This window comes from Myxocyprinus asiaticus, chromosome 19 (assembly GCF_019703515.2).
Source record: "Myxocyprinus asiaticus isolate MX2 ecotype Aquarium Trade chromosome 19, UBuf_Myxa_2, whole genome shotgun sequence".
NCBI lineage: Eukaryota > Metazoa > Chordata > Actinopteri > Cypriniformes > Catostomidae > Myxocyprinus > Myxocyprinus asiaticus.
In genome coordinates, this window is record NC_059362.1 from 36,342,585 (window position 1) to 36,364,602 (window position 22,018).

The window sequence follows — 22,018 nt, forward strand, 5'->3', positions numbered from 1 at the left end:
GCCTCTCAGGACTGCATGTTGATTTGATTATACGATTATAAACTTGCTTCATTTTTAACTTTGGAGTTTCAGATCCAAATAATGAATAAAAAGGCATCTATTCTTTTTTTCCCCAAATAATGTACAGTAATGTGCAAAAGTTTTATTCACTTGTGAAAAATGTTGCATAGTGAGGATTTCTTCAAAACTAATGCCATAAATAGTTTTCATTTATCAATTAACATCATAAAAAGTCCAGTAAACATCAAAAAAGCTAGATCAATATTTGGTGTGGTCGCCGTTGCCTTCAAACAGCCCCAATTGTCCTAGTTACACCTGGACACAGTTTTTCTTGATTGTTCCAAGCTTCTTAGAGAATTTGCCACAGTTCTGCTATCATTTAGGCTGTCTCAATTGCTTCTGTTTCTTCATGTACTCCCAGACTGACTCGAAGTTCAGTGGGGGGCTCTGTTTGGGCCATGCCATCTGTTGCAGGGCTCCCTGTTCTTCTATTCAATTCTATTTGCAAAAGTAATGTTTGGGAGTCTAAAAATTATATTTCCCATTGACACACTAAAGCTGAATATATAAATAACCATCTAAAAACAAATATTTTTGTAAAAAAGACTTTTGCACAATACTGTATGTGTCTGTTTTTGCCTTAATTATACAGAACTATGACTTTGGAAGATGACTATCCCACTTGTGGGAAGAACAGGCTGAAAAATATGAATAAATAGGACAAGATAACAGATTAAACATCACAAGACTGAACAAGCGAAGTGTGACCCGCAGATTTAGTTGAGCAGTCAATGCAGATTGTGTACTTTCATGAATGGCAATGATTCAGTAATAATGTGCAAGGCAAAAAAATCAACTGGTGAATATCCTTATAAAAATGTATTGCTCAGAGGTTGCTCTTTCATAACTTAACGGAGTTCTCAATTTTGTTTCACTTACAGTAATTCCTTTTGGAGACATAAAAGACAAAAATGAGACAATTGTTGACATATAGTTAGAGAATAGAGCTAAAAACATTATGTGGATAGGATAGCTCAGTTAAAGCAATGTTTCACAACCACTGTGTCACGGCACACTAGTGTGCCTTGAAAGGTTGTCAGGTGTGCAGTGGAAAATTATCAAATTCCACAAAATAAATAAATGCATAAAAAAAAAAAAGATAATAATAATTGGGGGTCGGACTCCCGCTTGATTGATTACAGCAGCAGTCAATTGCGTGCTTGGCAACCGCAGTCCTGCCGAGGCAGATCGCTTGAATGGTTACAGCTACGGCCAATCACGCGCTTGGCCACAGCAGTGCATGCACAATGAATCTGTGTCTGACAGGAATGGAGCTCTAACTCTGAAGAGGAGGCACTCATGGAACTTCTCATTTGTAAACAAGCTGAATGACCTGGTACATGTACCGACCGTCTGAATGAGAGGGGCATCTCTCTTCTTCCTTGTTCATCAAGGAGAGAAAAGGGCAGAAGAGCTATGATTAATGTGTAAAAGTGAGTGATGTTCATACAAGTTAAGGGGCTTTCACATGACTCACATCAGTGCTGCCTAATACATTGTTAGTTTATAAAGTGACACTACTTTACATGGTTTTGGTTCACAAATAATGTCTTTGAGAGTGCAAAGCAACAAAAAATATGTAAAAACTGTCCAAATTTGTGAAGAGATATTGAATGTCTCATAATTTATTTTAACTAAATAATACCTAATCGTTTCTGAGTATCAGAGACCCCAGTTATTAAACTAATTTAAATTCACCAAGGAAATGCTAAGAACTAAACATGAGTCCTTTTTATTACTTTCTGCTATCAAAGCAACTGCCAGTTTTTTTTCTCTCTCTTCCAAATACATGTTTTCAATGTTTATTGTGCACATCTCCCGCTTTCTTGCATGGCAAACTCATAAAATCGCACCTCCATTACGCTTTCTGCAATGCTTGTCATGTTGAGGACAATGCTGGCGCTGAACAAAGCGTTGATGCCTCCACTCATCTCATGTAAAATACAGTGATGAAAGAACATTATTGAAACTCAAAATTATTATTATTTGGCTGTTATTGTCCTCTTTTCTGATAAAAGTCATGCTCAGCAGTTTAAATATGTAGGAAAATGATACCGTAGATCTACTTTGTGTTTATAATTCTTAAACATTCTACTGAAGTCAGTTGATTTGTAGTCATGCAAGTTTTAATGAAAGAGAAGGACGTTATCGAAACTCACTATTATTAGACTATTATTGTTGTCTTTTTGGATGAAAAATAATGCTCAAACTGAAGGAAAACAATAGATCTACTTTGCTGTTTAATTGCTTATCACTAAAGTCTCTTGGTAGATTTCGGTCATGAATGACTCAAAATGATTCAATGACTCGCTTATACCACGATGCTCATTTGTTGCCACTTAGTGACATCTCCAGAAGTGGTTGCTGAACTACTCAGTTAATAAAATTGAACAAATTTGTGATGCAGAAGAAAGCCACACCAAAGTGCCCTATAGTTTTGCAGCTAATTTTGCACTATTGAGCAGTAAATTTGCTTTACTTGAATCATTAAAATAGCTGGAAACGCTGCTTTAACTAATTCTTTCAAATAATATATTCCTGGAAAAAATGTTTGTTGACCAGTGATTCTGTGACTTTTTTTTTGCCCTTCATGAGTTTGCATTCCTTAATTTGCTGTGGCATTGCAAGAATTAATTTTCAAGAACAAATCTGCAAATAAGAAAATAAGCAAATTTGTTGTTTTTTCATTACCTAATTAGCGCTCTTGCCACATGTGACCTCATTACACAGCATACCTACATGACTTGACAGTGGTGTGCCGCAGTTTTTTTATTCGTAAAAAGTGTGCCATTACAGAAAAAAGGTTGGGAAACACTGAGTTAAAGGAATGTTTTAGGTTAAGTACAAGTAAAGCTCAATCAACAGCATTTGTGGCATAATATGGCAATAATTGTGTGCATTTGTGGCAAAACAATGATTTTGTGGTAATCAACATTATGCAACAAATGCTGTCGATTGAGCTCAACTTGAATTGAACCCTGAATATTCCTTTAATATGGTAGAAACTTGGAAGAATTAAATGGAAGTATTTTCATATTTTCATGAGTTCAAACTGAAATCTCTGACTTTTGATCGCAAGATACTTTGGTATTTTGGCAAACCTGAACACAGTTTGAGACATTATTGAGACCTCTTCTGAAACGTTAGAAGAGACATGTGAGATTGCAGGGTTCATTTCCTCACGAGACACATCTGAGAAGCAAGACACAAGACACCGAGAAGTCTTAATTTGCTCTCCATTTATTCTCATTGCTGTCTAGGAGAAAAAAAAATGTTAAAAATATCTTGGTAACTTTACATTTACAATAAGGTTGTATTTGCTAACATAAGTTAACTACTTTAGTTAACAGGAACTAATAATAAACAATGCTTTTACAGCATTTATTAATCTTGGTCAATGTTACTTTCAACACATACTAATAATTTTTTTTTGATAAGTTAACATTAGTTAATGCATTATGAACAAACAAACTAACAATGAACAACTGTTCATTGGACTAGGAGATGTTCCGGTCCGCCTCTGATGACGACATCGAACTTTACGCTGATAGCGTAATGTGTTTCATCAAAAAGTGCGTGGAGGACGTGGTTCCGACCAGAACAATAAGGATCTATCCGAATCAGAAACCATGGATAAATAACAATGTTGGCGCGGCACTTAATGTGCGGACCTCCGCTTTTAATTCCGGGAACGCGGAGCAGCATAAACAAGCCAGTTATGCCCTCCGAAAAACAGAACCGCAAAACGCCAGTACAGGAACAAGATTGAAGGACAGTTTAACACCACCAACTCTAGAAGCATGTGGCAGGGAATTAACATCATCACGGACTTTAAAGGGAATAAAAACTCTGCCATGAACACAGCTGCCTCTCTCCCAGATGAGCTAAATACTTTTTATGCTTGTTTTGAGGGAAATAACACCGCCCTCGCAGAGAGAGCTCTCGCGGCTGAAGCTACAGAGGTTAGTTCACTCTCCGTCTCTGTAGTGGATGTAACCCGATCCTTCCGATGGGTGAATATCCGCAAAGCCGCGGGCCCAGACGGCATTCCGGGCCACGTCATCAGAGTGTGCACGAACCAGCTGGCTGGTGTTTTTACGGACATTTTCAGCCTTTCCCTCTCTTTGTCTGTAGTCTCCATATGCTTTAAAACATCCACCATTGTGCCTGTTCCAAAACAATCAAAAATAACTTGCTTAAATGACTGGCGTCCTGTTGCTCTGACCCCCATCATCAGCAAATGCTTTGAGAGACTAATCAGAGATTACATCTGCTCTGTGCTGCCTCTCTCTCTTGACCCATTGCAGTTTGCTTACCGCAACAACCGCTCCACTGATGATGCCATTGCATCTACAATACACACTGCTCTCTCCCACCTGGAAAAAAAGAACACTTATGTGAGAATGCTGTTTGTAGACTACAGCTCAGCATTTAACACCATAGTGCCCTCCAAGCTTGATGAGAAACTCCGGGCTCTGGGCTTAAACAGATCGCTGTGCAGCTGGATACTGGACTTTCTGTCAAGCAGACACCAGGTGGTTAGAATGGGCAGCAACATCTCCTCATCATTGACCCTCAACACTGGAGCCCCGCAGGGCTGTGTTCTCAGCCCACTACTGTATTCCTTGTACACACATGACTGTGTGGCAACACACAGCTCCAATGCCATCATTAAGTTTGCTGATGACACGGCGGTGGTAGGTCTGATCACTGACAATGATGAAACAGTCTACAGAGAGGAGGTGCACACTCTGACACACTGGTGTCAGGAGCACAACCTCTCCCTCAACGTCAATAAGACAAAGGAGCTTGTGGTTGACTTCAGAAGAAAAGACAGAGAACACAGTCCCATCACCATCAATGGAGCACCGGTGGAGAGAGTCAGCAGCTTCAAGTTCCTGGGTGTCCACATCACTGAGGAACTCACATGGTCCATCCACACTGAAGTCATTGTGAAGAAGGCTCATCAGCGCCTCTTCTTCCTGAGACGGCTGAGGAAGTTTGGAATGAACCGCCACATCCTCACATGGTTCTACACCTGCACTGTAGAAAGCATCCTGACTGGCTGCATCTCCGCCTGGTATGGTAATAGCACCGCCCACAACTGCAAAGCACTGCAAAGGGTGGTGCGAACTGCCAGACACATCATCGGAGGTGAGCTTCCCTCCCTCCAGGAAATATATACAAGGTGGTGTGTGAAAAAAGCTCGGAGGATCATCAGAGACTCCAGCCACCCAAGGCATGAGCTGTTCTCACTGCTACCATCAGGCAGGCGGTATCGCAGCATCAGGACCCGCACCAGCCGACACCATGATAGCTTCTTCCCCCGAGCAATCAGACTTCTGAACTCTTGATCTCCCACGATCAAAATACATCAGCACTGCACTTTATTACTCTTATATCTCACACCGGACTGTCATAAATTATATTATTATTATATTATATTCTCTCTTAACAACTGACTATCAACCGACAGCCTGAATGTCAATACAGTACAATACTGTACATTCTATATAAACTATATATACTTTTTTATATATTTTTATTTTTTATTTTTATTGAATAATGTGTGTCTATATAGTGCGTATTGTATACTGTACAGTGTATGTTATTATTTGTATATTGTTGAGTGTAATTATGTGTATATCAGATGTTTAAATTGTGCTGTGTTAATTTGATGTTATTGTAAATTTGTACATGTCTCATCACTGTCACGACTGCTATGTTGATCGGAACTGCACCCAAGAATTTCACACACCATTGCACTTGTGTATATGGCTGTGTGACAATAAAGTGATTTGATTTGATTTGATTGATTTTGATTGTATTTCTTATAAAATAATATTATCCATGATTACTAAATGCTGTTGAAAATATTGTTTATTGTTAGTTCATGACATCTACCTCATTTACAAATGTTTATATAATAGAACCTTATTGGAAAGAATATCTAATTTGTGATTTCTTACACTTATTATTACTATACTATAATTGAACACCAAGGCAGCAAATAAAAACTACCATCACTTGCCTAGTAAAAAACCTAAAAATGCTCACATTTTGGGCTTTGTACTTTTAGTTATTGCCTACAGCGAGAACATGTAAAAGGTGCTCTTTTGAAAGATATTTGAAAAAAAAAAAAAAAAAGCTCTACATAAACATCTTGTAAGCGGCTAAAGGCATATTCAGATCTCAGGGATTATGTATTTATCCTTGGGAGAATCATGTTTTTCCAGGAAGATACCACCTGTCTTATCTACTGCACCTTATAACCTCTTCTCTATCTGCCATATTCATCAGCTACTGCTATGTTTCCATAGTCACACATCTACATCTCATTGTTTATGGGCTTATTTTTGTTGTCTGTTTGCCTTTGTCTGACTCTATTGTGTTTGGATCCCTCCCATAAAAAGAATGCTGTTGAAAATAGCCCTCTGACTTTTTCTTTTTCGAGGCAAAGATAAAGAGGGCGAGAAAAAAACACAAGTGCCTGGAGCATCTTAATGCTTTTGAAATGGGGGACACAGAGGAATGGGGGTGGGGCAGGGAAGAAAATAGCACATTTGCTACTTTCACCTACCTGGAAGCAAAAGGAACAGTCTTTTGAAATAAGCTTTGAGGAGCTGTGCTACAGTGCCATAACATGGCTGTAAAAAAAGTGCTAACTCATAAAAGGTAAACCACATGGTTAGAGTAAAGCTTGTAAATAATGGCGAGTGGAAATCCACCGTGAACCATTTTCTATTCCCATACATGCAAAAGTGCAACTCTTCTTAAAGGTCTGTATGATCAGCTTCAGAGGGATTCATTCTAAATATACTCACAGCATACTTAAAAACAATGCAAAGCATGTTGGTGCAGCACTTTACATGTATTGCAGCAGTTCCAAGGTGAAATATCCACTGTTTGGCCCAAAAAGCAAGTTAAATATTCTCCCAAAAAGATTAGGTTTTCAAGGTAAATGAGTTTTATATCAACAAAACCTACCTTTCTACCCTAAACCTTAAACCTAACCGATAGTATCAGGAAAAGCAAATGTGAAATGAAAAACGCAATTGCAGAAGAAACCGCGCCATTTTGTGGTGCTGCTATGACACTTTCGATTCATGTGTCATCTCGCGTGCTCTTCAGGACTCACACCCCGACCCTTTGGACTGCAAGGGCAGTCACTCTATCTGTTGAGTCATTACACAATTTAATCTCTCTCTAACAAGCTTATAAATATATCTGGTTATGTAATGCAAATGTTAAAATGCATTGCCAAAAAACTCATGCATTACAGTAAAAGTGTTTTTATGTCATAAGATAGTATCGTGTGAGGAACGGTGTTTACAAACTGATATTCTGCTCTTTTACTTGTGATATGTGCGAAAGGAAATAAAAGTCGTAGTTTTAGCGCCTCTAGTGTTTATTTCACCAGGAAATTGCCACAATATGTACGTCAAGCAACGTAAAAATCATTTAGCAAAAACATACATAGTAACATGTTTCTAAGAGACCAGGTAGGGTACTACATTAAACCCTGTTAAAAAGACCAGCATTTCTGGTCACCAGCATATGTTGTTTTATGGATTGCTGGTGTCCCCACCAAGCTTTTTAACTACCTTAACCAACAAGATTTTCATTGTCAACCATCTTTACCATTGTCATTGTAATTTTTTGGTAGAGATCAGGGTGGCTATGCTGGTCCACTAGTTAAGCCCAAAGTATACTTCGGTTAAACCGAAGTATACTTTGGTAGGTGTCTGGTACAGGACCATGATGCAAATAATAACAGGAGATGCTAAACAACAGGACACGAAGGTGAAAACAGTGGATGTGCTCGTCAAGAATGTGTGGGTTAGAAGTTCAGGAGATATCTGCATTTGCTTTTTGGGTCTAAACTCCTGAAGAGAAATAGTCCAGAATCTTATAGCTGTCGTAGCGTGCATGCGCCAACCGCTGTGTATGCATGCACAGTCAAATGAAGTATACTTTAAAAGGCTAGTGTTCGACTTTATGCAGACATACTCTACACAAATACGTGAATGCATGTGCAAAGGCTTGACCACTGCATAGCCAACGTGCGCTCTGGTTGAACATGCTTAACGTGCGTTCTAGCATTACCGTGCAATTGTAGGTTTGTAATATCACATAATGCTAAATTTATTGGAAAGGTAAAAACATTGGAAATACTTGTATTAATTTTTAAACCAAAATCCATGTATTATTTAGAGATGGTGCTGCGCAGAGCTTTGGAAAGACTGAACAAGTCGGATTAGTCATTCATAAACACAACGGATCCCATAACGTGACTAAGTAAGCCTACTCCCACTCTTGTGCAGGCCGCCACTTCAAAACTTCTGTTAAATGTATGTAGTTGAATTAGCATATTTAGTGCTCACTTGTTCTCTAATTCAATTGTGAATTTTTGTGACTTAGCAGGAAGGCTAGACTGTGGCTCATCACAATATGTGTTGCAATTTTAAAGCCTGGCATTTAGCTCTGTCAGCAGGAAGACACTGTATCAGGTTACAACCTTTGAAATGCAGGGGGGGGGCGGGGGGGTCGGGAAACACTTCCCTTCCCCCACTCTGCAGACAGGGCTATTTGTAGCAGTTGCTTCCAAACAATGTCAGCACAATCACACCATGCAGCAAAAGACACTGACAAATTTCATGCATGGTTAGGCTCCACTTCTTTATGTTTTGTTTCAGTTGCAGATGACATACCCTTTATAAGATGTTAATGCTTGGTGCTACAGAATGTCAAGCATCTTAGAGGTGCTAGTTTTCAACATTATTGATATCTTGATAAAAACCAGAAACAGCACTCTTGGGCGAATTCACTAAACAGTTGTGGCACTTTAATGCATGGTATTTCAGAACAAACTAGGGCTGTCCACAGGGCTGAGAAACTAAATTCAAAATTTTTACTGAAATATTATAAAAATTCAAATTATATAATCAAATTTTAATGATATTATATCAGGTAGGGGAAAAATGCTACAAGACGTCTGACTTTTAAATCGACGTTGTCTCCTGCATCCAAAAGAAGGTGCAATAAATCAATATGAACCAAGCAGCACTGTTAACAAAAGTGCATAAAATGATAAGGACAAAAGATTTAATCAGTTCATATTCTCAAATCTTACTTTAAAACTAAAACGAGAAAAGAAACAATTCAATAGATGGTCCTATGTTAACTTAGTGTTGCACATCAGCCTATACCGGTGCCATGGTATTACCATGGATACATGGGGTTTTCATGAAATACAGTTGTATGAACGTAACTTATGCTTGTGCAGAGAGATGGTTAAATAGAGCAAGGCATAATCAAGACACAACCACAAAAGACCTCCACCTAATGGGCTGTTCACTCCGAATGCGTCTGTCATTTTATATGTAAGTATGCGCCAGACAGACGTCTTTGACAGTTGCATCTTGTGTCGCTGTTTTTTTTTTTTGGCATCTCATGCAGCATTTTTTAGATGCTGCTTCAATTTAAAAATAAATTCAACCTTTACAACGCATCTCAAGACACACGCGTTCTCTGTTGCACTGCGTCTGTTATAGTCCAAGAATGTGATTGTTCTGGCCGTCAGTCATCATCAGTGCTTGGCACACATCCAAAATTTGAATACTCATTCACTTCTATTTGCATTTTTATCTTAAATGTGACGAATATTCGAAATTGTCAAAATCGAATTTGACAGCCTTAGTGCAAACCATGTGTCTTATTCATAAACCACCTGCAACCCTATTTAAGTGCAAAATGTGCGTTGTGAGCATTTAAATTAAGTAATTGTGATTTTTCTTTCTGCACAAACAAAAAATTTTCAGCACTTTTCTTTAAATTAAGCTTATTATAAATTTTAGGGCTGCCCCCGACCTAAGATTTTCCTTGTAGACTAGTAGTCGTTAGTTCAAGCCATTAGTCGACTAGTTGTTGCACGTTTATGATATTAATTTAATTACTTAAATATATATTTTTGGGGGAGCATCAGAAAATGGTTTGAGTTCCAGGGCTGAGAAAGAATGTTATAAGTAACATTGCTAACAATGTTCTACATTACAGAGAAATACTGAACCGTAATAATGAGCCTTTAAAATATAAACTTTACAAGCGCACACACGAAACTAGCTGCAGTGACACCGGCAAAATCGGTAATGATTCTGAATATGTTGGAAAAATCACACGCACTGTCTGAACATTTTGTTAATTTATAGAAAGAAATGCACATTAGGGTTGTGCTGACAGACGATGATCTTGGGGATCGACGATGGTCAGAGTGATCACCAATAGCTGATGCTTTTGATGATGTCAAGACGATGCTTGGCTCATTTTCCCATTAATGTATTTTTTTTTTTTGTGTGGATTTTTTCCCCTTTTTCTCCCAATTTGGAATGCCCAATTCCCAATGTGCTTTTAAGTCCTTGTGGTCATGTAGTGATTCGCCTCAGTCCAGGTGGCAGAGGACGAATCCCAGTTGCCTCCGCGTCTGAGACCGTCAACCCGTGCATCTTATCACATGGCTTGTTGAGCACGTTGCCACGGAGACATAGTGCGTGTGGAGGCTTCATGCCATCCACCGCGGCAACCACGCTCAACTCACCACGCGCCCCACCGAGAGTGAACCATATTATAGCGACCACGAGGAGGTTACCCCATGTGACTCTACCCTCCCTAGCAACCAGGCCAATTTGGTTGCTTAGGAGACCTGGCTGGAGTCACTCAGTACACCCTGGGATTTGAACTAGCGAACTCCAGGGGTGATAGCCAGCATCTTTACCACTGAGCTACCCAGGCCCCCATTTTCCCATTAATGTATTAAATTATTATTAATATTATTATTAGGCTATTATTATTATTATCAAATTAATATTACAAATAATTTGCCCATAGACACACAGACACGCGCTTGAACTAACACACTTTATTATATTATCAAGAACAGATGACAGAAAAGCCATCTATGCGCATGTATGACACGCTGTTTGTACAGAGTCGTGCAGTCTCGTGGAACACGCGGAACACGTGTAACACTTTGTTTCTGAATTTTTTTTTTTGCAAAAACAGTATCGTCTATGAGTGCTGCAAATGACCTCAGACATCTCAGCTCAGGAGCTGATTTGAGTTCAGTTCGCTTTATTTCCACAGAGCAGTTCATTGTGACCATGACTCTGCAGCCTATATATCTGTGATTAAAACATAAAATACAAAAACACGTTCACCTCGAACCATGATTTATATTTCAGTGATTATTATCATCATTATAATTATTATTTTTACATTTTTTATTGTTTTTATGTCTTCATTTGTGTAAGTAATTTTCCGACTGCATGTTTAGATGGATACTTGTCTGACTCAGCTCAGCTGCATCCTGTTTCCACTGATCATCCTTGAGATGTTTCTACAACTTGACTGGAGTCCACCTGTGGTAAATTCAGTTGATTGGACATGATTTGGAAAGGCACACACCTGTCTATATAAGGTTCCACAGTTAACAGTGCATGTCAGAGCACAAACCAAGCCATGAAGTCCAAGGAATTGTCTGTAGACAGGATTGTATCGAGGCACAGATCTGGGGAAGGGTACAGAAAAATTTCTGCAGCATTGAAGGTCCCAATGAGTACAGTGGCCTTCATCATCCGTAAATGGAAGTAGTTTGGAACCACCAGGACTCTTCCTAGAGCTGGCCGCCCGGCCAAGCTGAGCGATCGGGGGAGAAGGGCCTTAGTCAGGGAGGTGACCAAGAACCCAATGGTCACTCTGACAGAGCTCCAGCGTTTCTCTGTGGAGAGAGGAGAACCTTCCAGAAGAACAACCATCTCTGCAGCACATCACCAATCAGGCCTGTATGGTAGAGTGGCAAGACAGAAGCCACTCCTCAATAAAAGGCACATGACAGCCCACCTGGAGTTTGCCAAAAGGCACCTGAAGGACTCTCAGACCATGAGAAACAAAATTCTCTGGTCTGATGAAACAAAGATTGAACTCTTTGGCCTGAATGGCAAGCGTCATGTCTGGAGGAAACCAGGCACCCCTCATCACCTGGCCAATACCATCCCTACAGTGAAGCATGGTGGTGGCAGCATCATGCTGTGGGGATGTTTTTCAGCGGCAGGAATTGGGAGACTAGTCAGGATCGAGGGAAAGATGAATGCAGCAATGTACAGAGACATCCTTGATGAAAACCTGCTCCAGAGTGCTCTGGACCTCAGACTGGGGCGAAGGTTCATCTTCCAACAGGACAACGACCCTAAGCACACAGCCAAGTAACAAAGGAGTGGCTACGGGACATCTCTGTGAATGTCCTTGAGTGGCCCAGCCAGAGCCCAGACTTGAACCCGATTGAACATCTCTGGAGAGATCTGAAAATGGCTGGGCACCAACGCTCCCCATCTAACCTGATGGATCTTGAGAGGTCCTGCAAAGAAGAATGGGAGAAACTGCCCAAAAATAGGTGTGCCAAGCTTGTAGCATCATACTCAAAAAGACTTGAGGCTGTAATTGGTGCCAAAGGTGCTTCAACAAAGTACTGAGCAAAGGCTGTGAATACTTATGTACATGTGATTTTTTTTTCCGTTTTTTATTTTTAATAAATTTGCAAAGATTTCAAACAAACTTCTTTCATGTTGTCATTATGGGGTATTGTTTGTAGAATTTTGAGGAAAATAATGAATTTAATCCATTTTGGAATAAGGCTGTAACATAACAAAATGTGGAAAAAGTGAAGCGCTGTGAATACTTTCCGGATGCACTGTATATATATATACACACACACATTATATATATCTTGAAGGAGGGAACAAAACAAATGTATTCACACACATGATGTATTTTCCTGGACAACGAAATACCCAACAGGTAGAGAATGCACAGATGAAGTAAGTTCTTTGCCAGAGAGATGTTGCCCTTCACAACTGTTGTAAAGCCATCTTTCAAAATGTTGAACAACACACATTTTAACTGCACTTAATTTTTTCCAGTCTCATTTGAATTTTTAGTTAAAATAAATAAAAAATAAAGTTCAAAGTTCAAAATCAAGGTTTCTTGCTTTATTGTGTAGGCTTAACCCTAACCCTGCTTAACGTAAATTACCCCATAGTACCACCTAGCGTCAAACCGGCGGTAATACCGTTGTTCGTCAGTTCCCTGTAGAGTTTTTTTTTTTCTGCGACCAACCGACCAATCAAAACTTGGCCGACCAAGACTCTTCTCATTGACTAATGTTTGGTCGACTATTAGGGGGCAGCCCTAATAAATGTAGCTAATTATTTTCAAAACTCTATTCAAAACGATATTTGCCTACTGCAGTTAACATTGTGCAATTACCAGATATGAGCAGAAAGCAGGTGGCAATCTGAATTGTATTTAAAAGAGACATTTTTACACATTTCCTGTTGATCATAGCAGCAGTAATTTTTCAAATGATGATCAAATGATGATCAATTATTAAAGAAGACTGTTAACCAGATGCATTGTGTCGTCAAGCACACTTTTGGCTAGGGCTGGGTATCAATAAAAATTTACCAAATCGATTAGATTCTGATTCACAAGCTCTTGATTCGATTCTAATAGATTTGATTCCAATTAATTTAGGTATATTTAAATTATAATGTCAGTTTTGCTTACATATGAAAGCAATCTAATGATTCTCAATACAAATTTCGATACAAAAAAATAAAAAAAAAAAAAAATACTAACTAATTTAAGTAAACATTGTTTCTCAAGTAATTAAAGATAAGTAAACAGTAATTAATAGGTATCAAAGAAAAGAACAAGCAATAGAACAAATACAAACAATAAAACAAAGATACAAATTAAGAGAACAGCGCTTTAAGTTTTTAACAACAATATTAAGTATTCAGATAAACTTTCAGATATTGAAAAAAGTAATGAAAAGTACTGGTCTTCACTGAATGATTATAATGCATTAATACTTTTTAAAGCTACTAAATTTATCCAGCAATGAGAAGTGAGTGGTTTTCTTGTTATTAATGTTTGATTAATATTAGCGACGTACAGCAGCAGGTCTTTTAGGCTGCATTTGCACTTTCTGTCTGAAATTTTTTACAAATGCGCTTTTTTGTCCCTCTGTTTACATTTATAAGACATAACTAGCTTGTGTTTACATTAATACCTCACCAAGACAAGAATTTTCAAGGAAAAGGCATGTTCCTGGTGGGTTGCTTGGTAATTTGGGCCGGCCCGCTGCTGCACAAGTACCGGTGTCATAATCAAATGAGTCTGCCCGTGAAATCGAGTCCCCAGGGGGTGACTGTTTGTTATCGCGACGGCTTTGAAACAGTGAAAAGCAATGTAAGTGCAGCGTAGTTCTAGCGGGAAGACTCACAGCTGTACATCATCGCACCATTAGCTAGGTTACTCCTAACCAATCATGCTCAGCCATCGCTTTATAAGCCTACTCACATTATATCATACTGCTGTTTCAGTGTGCCAACACGGCAACCTCCACCACCCCACTGCCACCAGTTGAGTCCCGTCCTGCACGGGGGTAGGCTCTTCGCCCACTGCCTCTTATCTCCGGCAGGATATGCTGGTTCCGATTACAAATTATTCAGACTGCCAGACGGGGCTTACGCCAAAGAGTGACATTACATTCCTGTTTTTTATATTCATCAAATAAATGTCATCTTAAATTTTACTCAAGTCTGCGAGTCTTCCTGATAGAACTATAGATATGACAATAACTTGACTGGCTTCACATAATTAATGAACATGTTTATAAAAAAATTAAAAAAATCAATCATGCGTTAAAGACATATTTTAGGAAAGTTATTTTTAGCTAAATGTTCTCAAATACACAATTGCTGGTGTGCATATACGATTGTAAGGTGTGTAAGTATGTAAAATATTTTGTAATATTTTGGTTCAGTAATTCTGTGGCACATAGCTTGCCAAATGTAAGCTAACCGAAAAACAAGAAATGCTTAATTTCACAATCTAGATCTGTGGTAACTGGTAATATACTATTATGTGTAACATATGATTTAAAAGTAATTAAATGTTGTATTTACAAAAATTATTTTGTAGGATTTCTACTCAGGCAGTGAATATTAGAGCTCGACCGATATGGGATTTTTGAGACCGATACCGATTTTAGAGAGGGAACATTCATTGATTACTGATATATTTAATTTTTGAGCTGGAATGAAAACAGACCTTTTCTATGTGGATTTTTGACTGATTTTGCACCGATATGACTATGCAAAGGTACTCAGAAGGCTGCTTTCTTAAACAAATATTTTTATCAAATAATATTTGACATTATTATTATACATGGTCAACAAATTCTAGAAATTAACACTGAGAAAATAAAGAATAAATATAAATACAATAAATAGCTAAATAAACATCAGTACTGTTTAGTATCAGTCAAACACTGACCATTAAAATAAAGAATAAATAAAAATAAAATAAATAGCTAAATATACATCAGTACTGTTTAGTATCAGTCAAATGCTGACCATTAAAATAAAGAATAAATAAAAATAAAATAAATAGCTAAATAAACATCAGTATTACTGTTTAGTATCAGTCAAATGCTGACTATATATAATATCGGCCGGCCAATATATCGGTCAGGCACTAGTGAATGCAGTACTCATTCAAAGTTCTATGAGCCAATGGAATGGCTAGGAATCGCTATGACGTCAGATGCAGACTCATTTCACGGGCGGACTCATTTGATTACGACACCGACCCCGCCTACGGGTGAAAAAGGCAGCTGCCCTGGGCTCCAACATGGCCGCGTGGAACCATAACAGAGTGAGAATTCAATAAACTTAGTTAGGTCAAAACAACACAATGGATTTTATTTTGAAATCACTTACACACTGGTGCGGTTTCCGTAAGTATGTGTTTACGGTCCTGTCTAGAAGGGATCCCTTGCTCGACAACTTGTTGCGCATGCGCATTCTATTAAGATGCATTTGCTTGTGCTTTTTTGCTGGCACCTCAGTGTATTAAAGATGAAAAGCATTAGAAACTTCAATAATATCAATAATATAACATTAATATTATTATTATCATTATCATAGAGTGACTACTTGCACTAGGTATAAATACCTGCCACATAGTGCAGCTAGTTGCACTGCAATAGTCTGGTGGAAACAAGGAAATTAAAGACAAATTGCTCATTGAATGTCTCTACAATGGCTTAGTGTGATAAGATGTGTGAATGTGCTTTTTCTGTGCAGATGACCTGGGTTCTAATCCTCCATTTAGCCCAATTTTCCCTATCCTGTTTCCTGTCTCCACTCTTAATATTTTTCTTTAATACTACTTATAATAAATAAAATGAATATAAAGTTGATTTCCTCACAGTGATAAATTGGTGTAGGGTGTCTGTGGGACTCTAAATAAACACACTTTTACAATTTAATTAGGGGTGCAAATTTTATCTGTCTAACACTATTTGCACTTAGTGCAAAAATGTTGCTATTTACACTTAGTGCAAATAGCCTCTGCCTTATTATTAAGAATTCTTCAAATCTCATATAGCATCCCATGTTTCCAAGTCAGTAAAATGACCCGATCTTCCCATCACTAGCACATATTACTTTAAATCTTAGATTCTGTTATCGTGACTTAACTGACATTCAACATGTGTTGAAAAAAACTAGCTGCTGTTTAAAAAAGTTTATCTTTTTTAGAACTGGAAAATGTTAAACAAATCTTGTGGAGATTTTGTTTGCGTTCCGCAGCCTGTGCTCCTTTCCAGTCGAATCGCAAAGAAAATGCAAACAATTGTATACCCACTCAAGATATATGTCCACTGAAGTGCAGATGCAATCTCTGTTTCTTATAATATAAAATTGCATCTGTGCAACCCATGTTTACTCCCTAACTCGTATGGACTTCATTATTTGACATACAAATCACAATAATGTTGACAACCAAAACCAACATATTAAGTATAAGCTGAGCTCTGAATAATCACAAAATGACAAATAACTGCAAGTTACAACAAATACAATAACAGCAGCATAAATAAAGACGGCAAACCGTAAAGCTATAAGCAGTACATAGTCATTTGCATAATTTATTCATACCACAAATAATTACTAAGAGCTGAAGTGCGGCTTGCTGAATAATGCTCTCACTTGATACAAATACAGAAAATAACTCATGAAAAATATTACTTTGTGGCTATTTGAGTCTTTGAGGCTTACTTTGTTTAAACGACAGCAGAAACAGCGCTTGTCAAAGCAAAGGGCTTTTCACATTTTCTCAAGAACTATCTGGGGAAGGAATTAATACACTGCAGATATAAAGATGCAACAAACTCACATAGTGAAAATATGAGCAATTAATCTGCAAAATATCTGCAAAGATCTACATTTTAAGAGGTATGTTTATTATTATGTTTTACACACACGTTTTATTTTATATCATCGTGGGGACTTTCCATAGACTTCTGGTCCCTACAATGTAGGTGATCTCAGGTTTTACTATCCTTGTGGAGACATTTGGTACCCAATGGAGGTTCGACCTGCACGAGCGCACGCACACACAACTCTGGAAAAAAATTGAGACCACTGCAAAATTATCAGTTTCTCTAGATTTACTATTTATAGGTATGTTTGAGTAAAATTAACATTTTTGTTTTATTCTATAAAGTACTGACAACATTTCTACCAAATTAAAAAAAACAACAAAAAAAAAAAAATTATATATATATATATATATATATATATATATATATATATATATATATATATATATATATATTAGTCATTTAGAGCATCTATTTGCAGAAAATGACAACTGGTCAAAATAATATGAGGTCTGTGTTTTTAATCACGCTTTCATGTGTCTTAGCATACTCTCCACCAGTCTTTCTCATTGCGGTTGGGTGAGTTTATGCCACTCCTGGCGCAGATTGGGCTGGCCATATTCCAGGAAGCACTCCCGGATCATCACCAAACCTCCGCCAAATTTCACAGTGGATGCGAGACACTGTGGCTTGTAAGCCTCTCCAGGTCTCGGTCTAAACATTAGGCGACCAGGTGGAGGACCAGTAATGATCTGGTGGTGCTTCAGCAAGGTTGAAATCAGGCAGATTATGCGAAGACACATGTAAGCTGTGATTAAAAAAAATCCGGGTTATTCCACCAAATATTGATTTCTGAAAACATTAGTATTGTTGTGATAAATGAATATGAACTGTTTTCTATGCATTATTCGAGGTCTGAAAACACTGCATCTTTTTTGTTATTCTGACCAGTTGTAATTTTCTGCAAATAAATGCTCTAAATGACAATATTTTTATTTGGGAGAAATGTTGTCAGTACTTCATAGCATAAAACAAAAATGTTCATTTTACTCAAACACATAGCTATAAATAGTAAATCCTGTCACAAATTGCATCAAGAATGAGGCAAAAAATAAAAAAATAAAAAAAATAAAAAAATTTTCATAATACAAAAAGGGAAAACAAAACACTCAAGGGAGAAAATGAATAAAGAGGTAAAAAAAAAAAAAAATACTTAAAACTGGAAAAACAAAATTACAAACCAGACAGGAGACAGCACAACAAACCACCAACTGAACATGAAAACAAAATGCAGGAAAAGGAGCACAATAAATACAGGTAGGGCACATGAGGAATAGGTGAAGACAATTAACATAAGGTCTAAACGAGGGAGAGTGATGAGGGTAACGAGGAGGCGGAGTCAGGGAAGCACATGGCAGACAAACACAAAGCCATGTGCTAACACACAAGACTAAAAACAGACACGAGTGCACATGGTGATGAAGGACCAAGCACAGCCATGTGCACTCACACAACACACAATACTGACAGAAGAGCGCATGGCAAGAGGACCGAACCCATGCGCTCACAAAAGACAAGACATGGAGCATGAGTGTCCGGATCCTGAACTAGAACAGAAACCGAACTTCAGGACCAAGACACCCTGCTCCGAACATGAAAACACAAACACAGAACATGAGTGTCAGGATCATGTCACCAATAAAAACATAACTGACAGGATCCTGACAAATCCAGAAAAACTGATCATTTTGCAGTGGTCTCTTAATTTTTTCCAGAGCTGTATATATTTGTTTATATATACAGTTGTGCTCAAAAGTTTGCATACCCTTGGAGAACTGGTAATATACGTACCATTTTTAAAGAAAATATGAGTGAGCAGGCAAAACACATTTCTTTTATTTCTTATGGGATTCATATTCAACTGTAGGTTATAACAGAATGGCACAATCATAAAACAAAACATGGCAACAAAGATAAAAATAAAATGACCCTTGTTCAAATGTCTTCATACCCTTAATTCTTAATACTGTGTATTGCCCCCTTTAGCATCAATGACAGCATGCAGTCTTTTGTAATAGTTGTCTATGAGGCCCGAAATTCTTGCAGGTGGTATAGCTGCCCATTTGTCTTGGCAAAATGCCTCCAGGTCATGCATAGTCTTTGTTCGTCTTGCATGAACCGCACGTTTGAGATCTCCCCAGAGTGGTTCGATGATATTAAGGTCAGGAGACTGTGATGGCCACTCCAGAACCTTCACCTTTTTCTGCTGTAACCACTGGAGGGTCAACTTGGCCTTGTGCTTAGGGTCATTGTTGTGCTGGAAAGTCCAAGAGCATCCCATGCGCAGCTTTTATGCAGAAGAATGCAAATTGTCTTCCAGTATTTTCTGATAACATGCTGCATTCATCTTGCCATCAATTTTCACAAGATTCCCTGTGCCTTTAGAGCTCACACACCCCCAAATCATCAGTGAGCCACCAACATGCTTCACAGCAGGGATAGTATTCTTTTCACTATAGGCCTTGTTGACCCCTTTCCAAACATAGCGCTTATGGTTGTGACCATAAAGCTCTATTTTGGTCTCGTCACTCCATATTACAGTGTGCCAGAAGCTGTGAGGCGTGTCAAGGTGTTGTCATTTGTGGCATTGGCACAGTAAAGGCTTCTTTCTGGCAACTCGACCATGTAGCTCATTTTTGTTCAAGTATCATCGTATTGTGCTCCTTGAAACAACCACACCGTCTTTTTCCAGAGCAGCCTGTATTTCTCCTGAGGTTACCTGTGGGTTTTTCTTTGTATCCAGAACAATTCTTCTGGCAGTTGTGGCTGAAATCTTTCTTGGTCTACCTGACCTTGGCTTGGTATCAAGAGATCCCCGAATTTTTCACTTCTTAATTAGTGACTGAACAGTACTGACTGGCATTTTCAAGGCTTTGGATAACTTTTTATACCCTTTTCCATTTTTATAAAGTTCTATTACCTTGTTATGCAGGTCTTTTGACAGTTCTTTTCTGCTCCCCATGGCTCAGTATCTAGCCTGCTCAGTGCATCCACGTGAGAGCTAACAAACTCATTGACTATTTATACACAGACACTAATTGCAATTTAAAAAGCCACAGGTGTGGGAAATTAACCTTTAATTGCCATTTAAACCTGTGTGTGTCACCTTGTGTGTCTGTAACAAGGCCAAACATTCAAGGGTATGTAAACTTTTGATCAGGGCCATTTGGGTGATTTCTGTTATCATTATGATTTAAAAAGGAGCCAAACAACTATGTGAAGATAAATGGCTTCAAATGATCACTATCCTTATATAAAACACAGTTTTTTTCATGATCAGTCATATTTTCAAAATCAATGCCAAAATTTCACAATTTCTGACAGGATAAGCAAACCTTTGAGCACAACTGTATTATATATATATATATATATATATATATATATATATATATATATATATATATATATATATATATATATATATATATATATATATAAACACACACACACACACACACACACACACACACACACACATACACACACACCGATCAGCCACAACATTAAACCCACCTGCCTAATATTGTGTCATGCTGGAGGGTCATGTCAGGATGAGCCTGCAAGAAGGGTACCACATGAGGGAGGAGAATGTCTTCCCTGTAACGCACAGTGTTGAGATTGCTTGCAATGACAACAAGCTCAGTCCGATGATGCTGTGACACACTGCCCCAGACCATGATGGACACTCCACCTCCAAATCGATCCTGCTCCAGAGTACAGGCCTCGATATAACGCTCATTCCTTTGACTATAAACGCGAGTCCGAACATCACCCCTGGTGGGACAAAACCGTGACTCATCAGTGAAGAGCACTTTTTGCCAGTCCTGTCTGGTCCAGTGAAGGTGGGTTTGTGCCCATAGGTGACGTTGTTGCCAGTGATGTCTGGTAAGGACCTGCCTTACAACAGGCCTACAAGCCCTCAGTCCAGCCTCTCTCAGCCTATTGCAGACAGTCTGAACACTGATGGAGGGATTGTGCGTTCCTGGTGTAACTCAGGCAGTTATTGTTGCCATCCTGAACTTGTCCCGCAGGTGTGATATTCGGATGTACAAATCCTGTACAAGTGTTTTTACACGTGGTCTGCCACTGCGAGGACGATCAGCTGTCCTTCCTGTCTCCCTATAGCACTATCTTAGGCGTCTCACAGTACGGACATTGCAATTTATTGCCCTGGCCACATCTGCAGTCCTCATGCCTCCATGCAGCATGCATAAGGCATGTTCACAAATCAAATCAGAAATCCAAATCACATCACTTTTATTGTCACACAGCCATATACACAAGTGCAATGGTGTGTGAAATTCTTGGGTGCAGTTCTGATCAACATAGCAGTCATGACAGTGATGAGACATATACCAATTTACAATAACATCAAATTAACACAACACAATTTAAAGTCTAATATACACATAATTACACACAACACAATATACAAATAATAACATACACTGTACAGTATATAATACACACAATATAGATACACATTATTCAATAAAAAAAAGTATATATAGTATATATAGAATGTACAGTAGGTTGTATTGTACTGTATTGACACGCAGATGAGCAGGGACCCTGGGCATCTTTCTTTTGGTGTATTTCAGAGTGAGTAGAAAA